The following is an 8,357-nucleotide window of genomic DNA, read 5'->3' on the forward strand; positions in this document are numbered from 1 at the left end:
AAATCATGGACGGTAATGTAGAGAACACGTGAAAGCCTATCAACATTCAAATGTGTTTCCAACCCTTCTATGATGGCAACTAAAGGTTTGTAATATTCAACCTATACTAATACTTCGAGAGGAGAAATCATTGTGTTAAATCTTAACTATGATTGTGCCTCCCTCCACGCTATATGTAAAGATTCACAATGGAACCTAGAATTCAGTAATTGATAACTCATTCTTCTTATATTGTGAAGATCTGAGACAGAAAAGTGGAAACGGCGGATGAAGTTTAGATGTAGTAGTGTTTGCCCTAAATGAAATAAAGAGAGGTCAGCTTAGTATTTATACTAAACCCTAAGCCTGTCCTTGTTGTAATAAGTGCTTCAGCAAACCACTTAGTCCAACTCGAGCCCATTTGGTTACCCCTTAGTTCCCACCTAGTCCAAGTAGTACCAAGAACAGTATGAAGACCATCTGTGATCTAGTGCTAACTCTATACAGAACGGATATTCCTAAATGGTCAGTGTCCTCATCCTACGCTAGGACTCGTGTCTCTGCGTCGGATATATCACTGAGAAATTACATTCATAATATATACATTTAGTGGGGAATATCACTGATTCCATAACATGTACTAACCACCTGGTTTTTTTAGAATTTGTCCGAGTCGTGTCTAGTTTGCATTCCCTAGTCCGTGTGAGTGCAAGGAAGTTAATATTGAAGTGGAATTGGGACTTTCGGATATGGATTACATGGGAACCTTTTGTTTGGCTAGCAGTATCATCACTGGCGTCTTCGGCGACAATAGCAGAGTCTAGCAGCTTGATGGGTAAAAGGGTTCAACTAGTGTCATTGGATTGTGTAGTCTCAAATTGAAGGAGACATCAAGATCTTGGGTTTTACGGTGAATTGGTGATCGCAAAATGCCCTTACTATACGGAGAATCACAAGGGTGTCACAGGCGTAGCGATAAAAAGTGATGTTACAAGATATTTCTATAGAAGGGTCTCCTCTGTGGTAATGTGATGTGGTTTGGCAGGGAGGCGCTAAAACTAAACTGAGCTACTTTGAATCTCTACATCGGAAAAATTAAAATTTCAATACACCAAACGCTTTGCTACAACCTAACGCTAGACAGATTGAAATTTTTTTTGCACATGGCACAGCATTTAGCATCCACACGGTATTCACATTAGGTTCTCCTACTCTAAACGCAAAAAGCAGGAAGCCAATACCTTCGCAAGCAAGGTCTGGTAGAAAAACAACGTGCGGTAAAATGAAAACATTGGTTCGAATTCTGAAAATCTCAGTCTACTCCGAGCTATTTCAAACTTTAAGATTCAAGGTTTACACGACCTCAAGTGTAAACACTAGATGTTGTTAAGCGAACTGTTTGAGTTCATATACACTAAAGGGTAAGCTTACATTTACAAGTATCAACATTGGTTACGACTAAAACGATCAAAACATATTTTAAGATGAATTACTAAATTTTAACACTCAAGGAGCAACAAATTGCAGCGATATATACAATATTAAGATGCTAAATTCAACACTAAGCAAAAACACCAAAGAGCTTTTAGAAAGAACAAAATCAAGGGATTTTTAATTTCCCGGATAGTGGTCTTTGGAACTGCCACCATTACGTTTACTGGATCCCTCATCTCATAAACCATTGCAACACTATCACAACACAACAACAAGTCAGCTACCGATACTACGGATTCTCTTAACATCTTTAGCTTTCTTCTATATTAATCTAGAAAAGAGAAGAAAACCTATCAACATTCGGATGTGTTTCCTAGACGCTTGTTCAAAAACGCAAGGTTTAGCACTCATACGAATATTTAGAGAGGAGAAATCATCGTGCGAAATCAAGGTTGATCGACCGTGTCTACGTTCCAAGCTATATGAAGAGTTCCCACAAAACCCAAAATTTAGTAATTCATGTTAACACAACGCGACTCAACACGGTAGTCTTTGTATTTTTGGTAGCTTTTGTATATTAGGAAACTGTGTCTAGTTAGGAAAACTAATGTCTTAAGCTTCACGTCAGTTGTACATATATATGTATCGAGTCTCTTTGTATTCGCTAATCAAGTAAGAAGTTAATACTCTCTTTGTCCCAGTTTACTTGTCAAAATTGGTTTTTGCACACATATTAAGAAATGTAGAGAGAGTAGATATTTTTCCAAATTTACCCAAGCTAGTATTTAAGATACATAGTTTTTACATATCTAGTTTTTTGGTGTTTACTTGAAGAATTCAAAACAAAGGATATATATAGAGAGGAGAATTTAAGATTGTGTATAGGAAATAGAATTACACAATTCTCAATACTAAAACCTGATTCCAACATAAGGGTAAATTAGGATAAAAAATGGAAAAGTATGAAACTTGGCAAGTAATTTAGGACAAATGACAAGTAAACTAGGACGGAGGGAGTAAAACAGTTATGTTCAAGTTCATCTTCTTGTCTCTCTAGTTAAACTTAAAACCTAATAGTTCTAGCTTGGTATCAGCTCGGTTCAGATCCCCAAAACCATGTCTACCGAATCCTCTACAATTTCTTCTTCAGTATCTGCAGTTATCTCATCTTCTGTACCCTCGCAATCTTCAACTATGGCTTCCGTTCAGTTTTCTCAACCTCACCATATAATCATAGTTAAGCTCGACGAAACCAACTACTCCCTCTGGCGAGCTCAGTTTCTACCCTATCTCCAAGGGTATGATTTAGATGGCCATGTCACTGGTACCAAAACCTGCCCTGCGCCTACTCCTGCGGATGAATCCCCCAATCCTTCCTTTGCTTCATGGACCAAACAAGATAAATTTCTGGTTAGTTGTATGTTCTCGTCTCTTACTTCTTCTGTTTTTCGTCATGTTCATCGTCTTACAACAACCAAAGAAATATGGACCTCTCTCGATCTCTGTATGCTTCTAAGTTTGATGCACAAATTCATCATCTGCACTGCGAGTTACGTATGCTTAAGAAAGGATCTCAAACCATGCGAGCATATATTGATCATGCTCGATATTTGGTCGATAGTCTTGCTACTGCCAACACCACGGTTACAGATAAAGAGTTTCGTCACAGTCTTCTTGCTGGTTTGGACAGTTCTTATGATGCTATTGTTACATTTCTTACTAATACTATGAGCTCTCTTACAGTCGAGGATTTTCTTACGTTTCTACTTGCGTTTGAATTACGGATTGAACAACAAACCAAGGCGATGAATACTCAACCTGTTGCTAATATGGCTGCCCCATCTCGGCAGTATTCATCTCGGTTTCCTACGCCAACTGTCTCTTCATCGCCGTCTGCTTCAACTTTTGCTTCTTCTCGCTTCTCTGCAAATAACAGATTCCATCCTTCACGTGGGCCAAATCAAGAGGCCGCAAAATTACCTTGTCAGCTTTGTGGCCGCAAAAATCACGAGGCCCCAGACTGTTGGAACCGATTTGACCGAAGCTTCTGTTCACCTCGGCGTCAACCACCTACATCAGCACCGCGCGCGTACTCTGCTCAAGGACCTGGTTTATTACCATCTCCTCCATGGACTCCTGACAGTGGTGCCACAGATCATATCACCAATGATCTCTCTCGTCTTCAATCTCCAACTAAGTATACTGGTCCTGATCAAATACAAATGGGTAATGGTTCTTCTATACCAATTTCTAATGTTGGTTCCTCTATTTTAGGAACTCCCAATCGTAAGTTGCATCTTCGCAATGTTCTTTTTGTACCAAAAATCTCTCACAATCTCTTATTTGTCTCTCGTCTTACCACTGATAATAATGTCTTATTTGAATTTCATCCAAATTTTTATCTTGTGAAGGATCGATGTACCAGGAAGGTTCTTCTTCGCGGCAGTAGGAAGGGTGGTCTTTATCAACTTGATGCGTCGTCTAAGTCTCCTACAGTTTGCATAGGAGAACGTGCTATTTTACAATCCTGACATGCTAGAATGGGACATCCAATGATGCGCACAATTCGCAAAGTTATTTCTCAATTTTCTCTTCCAGTTTCAAACCAAACTATTAGTTTTTGTTCCTCTTGTCATGAACATAGGAGTCATAAGTTACCGTTTAAATCCAGTACAACTATTTACCTGAATCCATTAGATTTAATTGTCTCAGATGTATGGGGACCCTCTCATATTTTATCTAATGAAGGTTACAAATATTATGTCATTTTTATTGATGCGTGTAATCGTTTTACTTGGATGTTTACTATGTTTCAGAAATCTGATGTCATTTCCATATTCTTTTTGTTCCAAAATCATGTTGAAAATCTCTTTGATCGAAAGATAAAAATATTCCAGTCTGATAATGCCCTTGAGTATCGTAAACTTACTCTGCATCTCCACAAACTTGGGATTTTTCATCGTTTTTCATTCGCACATACTTCTGAGCAAAATGGTTTGGTTGAACGTCATCATCGTCATATTCGTGAAACTGGTCTTACGATTCTCAATATGGATTATGTGCCATCTTCATATTGGTATGATTCGTTTTACACTGCTTGTTATTTAATGAATCGTGTCCCTTCGACTTCCGTTAATAATTCCTCCCCATATGAAGCTCTTTTTGGCCTCCCACCGGATTACACTTCTGTTCGTGTATTTGGTTGTCTGTGTTATCATCACTTATGTTCGTATAAGTCTCACAAAATGGAAACTCTTTCTTCCCCTTGTGTTTTTATTGGCTATAATCCATCTCACAAAGGTTATAAATGTCTTCATATTCCAACGGGTCGTATTTACGTAATTCGTCATGTTGTTTTTGACGAGACCACCTTTCCCTTTGCGACTACTTCATCACCTTCCCCGGTATCGACTACTTCACATGTAATTTCATCTTCTCCCTTGTCCATTTCTTTACCACTGGTTCCGTCTACTCGTTCTACTGTTCGTCCGGTGCTTCCAGATCGCATAACTTCTGTTGGACATTCTACACCTGCTTTGTTACAACCGTCATCCGGCACTGATCAGTCTTCAACACCAACTCCATCTACTACGGACCAGTCTACATCTTTTCAGCAGCTAATGTCTCCTCGGTCTCCAACAAGGCAAATATCATATGCTCAAACACTGACATCACCCTTGTCCCTTCGGTCTCCATCAAGCCAACAACCAGTCCACGTTGAAATTGCTGCTACTACCTCAGAACCTGTTTTTTTCGTACCTGCTTCCAATGTGGATTTGACTTCATCCAACGATAAGTCTCCAACACTAGCTAATGATCAGTCTCCAGCACCAGCACCAGCTAACGATTTGTCTCCAGCACAGCTCCCGTGGCTTCTTTTGAGGTATTAGGATCAACACATACAGAGGTACACTCCAATGATCAGGATTCTGCTGTGCTACCTACTTTTGCGACACACCCGATGGTGACTCGAGCTAAGGATGGTATTTTTAAACCCAATTCCAAATACGCAGTGGTATGTGACTCCCTTAGCGAGCCTATTTGCATTTCACAGGCTCATAAAGATCCACAGTGGCGTACATCATCCGATGATGAGATCAATACATTGCTTCGAAATGATACGTGGTCATTAGTTCCATATGATTCTTCTATGAAAGTTATTGGATGTAAATGGGTATTTCGTATCAAACGTAATCCTGATGGTACAATCGCACGTCGCAAATCTCGCTCGGTTGCAAAAGGTTATAATCAACAAGAAGGGATTGATTACTCTGAGACGTTTAGTCCGGTTGTTAAACCATGTACTTTACGTATTATTCTTACATTGGCTTTATCTTCCAATTGGCCTATTCATCAACTTGATATGCAGAATGCTTTCTTGCATGGCGAACTTCAAGAAGAGGTGTATATGAAACAGCCACCGGGCTATGTGGATTCTCGGTTTCCTACACATGTTTGCAAGTTACACCGTTGTCTCTACGGAATCAAACAAGCTCCTCGTGCGTGGTACCACAGACTTAGTACCTTTTTGCTACAAATTGGTTTTGTTACTTCGAAATGTGAGTCATCTCTGTTCATCTACAATGGTACTTACGGTACTATTTATTTGCTGGTCTACGTAGAGGATATTATAGTCACCGGCTCCAGTACTCCAGGTATCACTTCTATTCTCACCCGTTTACAACAAGAATTTGCGATTAAAGATCTTGGTTCCTTGTCTTATTTTCTTGGCATTGAGGCAATTCGTACTTCTTTGGGGTTATTTCTTTCTCAACAATGTTATGCTCATGATCTTCTTATTGGAGCAAAAATGGATGGAGTCAAACCAATTCATACTCCACTTAGTACCGCTGGAGATATTTCCTCTGATCGTAGCACTTTATTGACTAATGCTACTGAATACCGTCGCATTGTTGGCGCTTTGCAATATTTGACATTTACTCGTCCAAATCTTGCATATGCTGTCAATAAAGTTTGTCAGTTTATGCATGCCCCTATTGAGTTTCACTGGAGTCTAGTTAAACGCATACTTCGTTATCTCAAAAATACTTCTACCTTTGGTATACTTCTTCGGCCATCGCCTTCTCTACAGCTATCCTTCAGTGCATATACTGATTCTGATTGGGCTGGTTCTCTTGATGATCGTCGTTCTACTAGTGGATATTGTGTTTATTTGGGTGGAAATATTGTTTCCTGGAGTGGTCGCAAACAGAAAACAATATCTCGTTCTAGTATTGAAGATGAATATTAGGGACTTGCTATTGCAACTGCAGAAATTATGTGGATCCAGTCACTCATTTCGGAACTTCACATATCTACTGGTTCTCCTCCTATTTTATGGTGTGACAATCTTGGTGAAACTTATCTTACTGTTAATCCTATATTTCACGCACGAACGAAGCACATTGAAATAGACTATCACTTTGTTCGTGATCAAGTTGCTTCCAAACTTCTTGACGTTTGTTTTATATCGTCTAAAAATCAGATTGCGGACATATTCACAAAACCACTTTCTAAAGACAGGTTTTCTATTTTATGGTTCAAGCTTACGGTTCAGGATAACCCGTTACGCTTGCGGGAGGGGTGTTAACAGAACGTGACTCAACACGGCAGTCTTTGTATTTTTGGTAGCCTTTGTATATTAGGAAACTGTGTCTAGTTAGGAAAGCTAATGTCTTAAGCTTCACGTCAGTTGTGAATATATATGTATCGAATCTCTTTGTATTCGTTAATCAAGTAAGAAGTTAATAAAACAGTTCTGTTCAAGTTCATCTTCTTGTCTCTCTAGTTAACCCTAAAACCTAATAGTTCTAGCTATTCATAACTCATTCTTCTTCTCCGATTCTTTTTAGACAAAGATTTCTAGGATGATGATGGAGATCAGATAAGGAGATGTGAATACGGAGGAATTGAGTTCAGCAGTAGTGTTTGCCCTAAAATGAAAGAAAGAAGGGTCATCCCAAATATCTTTATATATAGTATAGTATATAAACCCTAAGCCCGTGTCCTTATAGCAACAGACCTTGTCCAACCTTAAGCCCATTCGGTATTATGTTACCCTTATGGCCCAGGTGATGTTGATGGAAAGAAATTTGAGCGTTTTGGTATGACGACCCTTCCATCGTCTGGAATCTAGCTCTATCTGACGTTAGTTCATGATGTACTCATGTTGCAATAATCAAGAGCCTAATTCGTAAGTTCATGATGTACTCATCTTGCAATAATTAAGTGACTTCATGGACACAAGAAAAATGTAACTGATGCATAGTTTTGTTATATCAGAACCAGGGTGGTGGATCCGTAAGAGTCTGATTCATTATGTGGTTGGTTTACATCTCAAAGCTTTTTGATTTACTCTAATTATCACTAACAAGCTCCTAACCCGGCTCATACGCACCGGCTAGACAGACTGTTGAATCAAATAAGAACGCTGGTAATCACTAATTAATAATTATGCAGTTCATGATCACCGGCTAGCGTCCTAGCCATTGGATTGTCTAAAAATGCACAACGTGAGGTCAAATATTAGCTCTAAAGAGATAATATTTAGGAGACATTTCTAAGGAGATCTTGGGTTTTATGAACAATGTCAAAGTCTAAAGAGCACTACTTTTTGATCCTCTACAACGTCAAAATTAAATTTGAGTACTTCTATGGTCCAACTTAACACGAGACAGATTAAAAAAAATTCTTGCACATGGCGATATGCACACACACTAGCATTTGGCATTAGGGTCTCCCACTCTAAACGCAAATAGGGATGAAATGGAACTGCAGGTGGCCAATAGCAAGGTCTGCTAGAGAAACATTATCCAGTAAAATGATGTGGAAACATTGGTTCGAATTCTGAAAACATCAGTCTACTCCGAGCTTTAAGATTCAAGGTTTACACGACCTCAAGTGTATACACTAGCTGCTGTTAAGTGAACTGTTTGGGTTAGCAT

This window comes from Papaver somniferum, unplaced genomic scaffold (assembly GCF_003573695.1).
Source record: "Papaver somniferum cultivar HN1 unplaced genomic scaffold, ASM357369v1 unplaced-scaffold_152, whole genome shotgun sequence".
Lineage (NCBI taxonomy): Eukaryota > Viridiplantae > Streptophyta > Magnoliopsida > Ranunculales > Papaveraceae > Papaver > Papaver somniferum.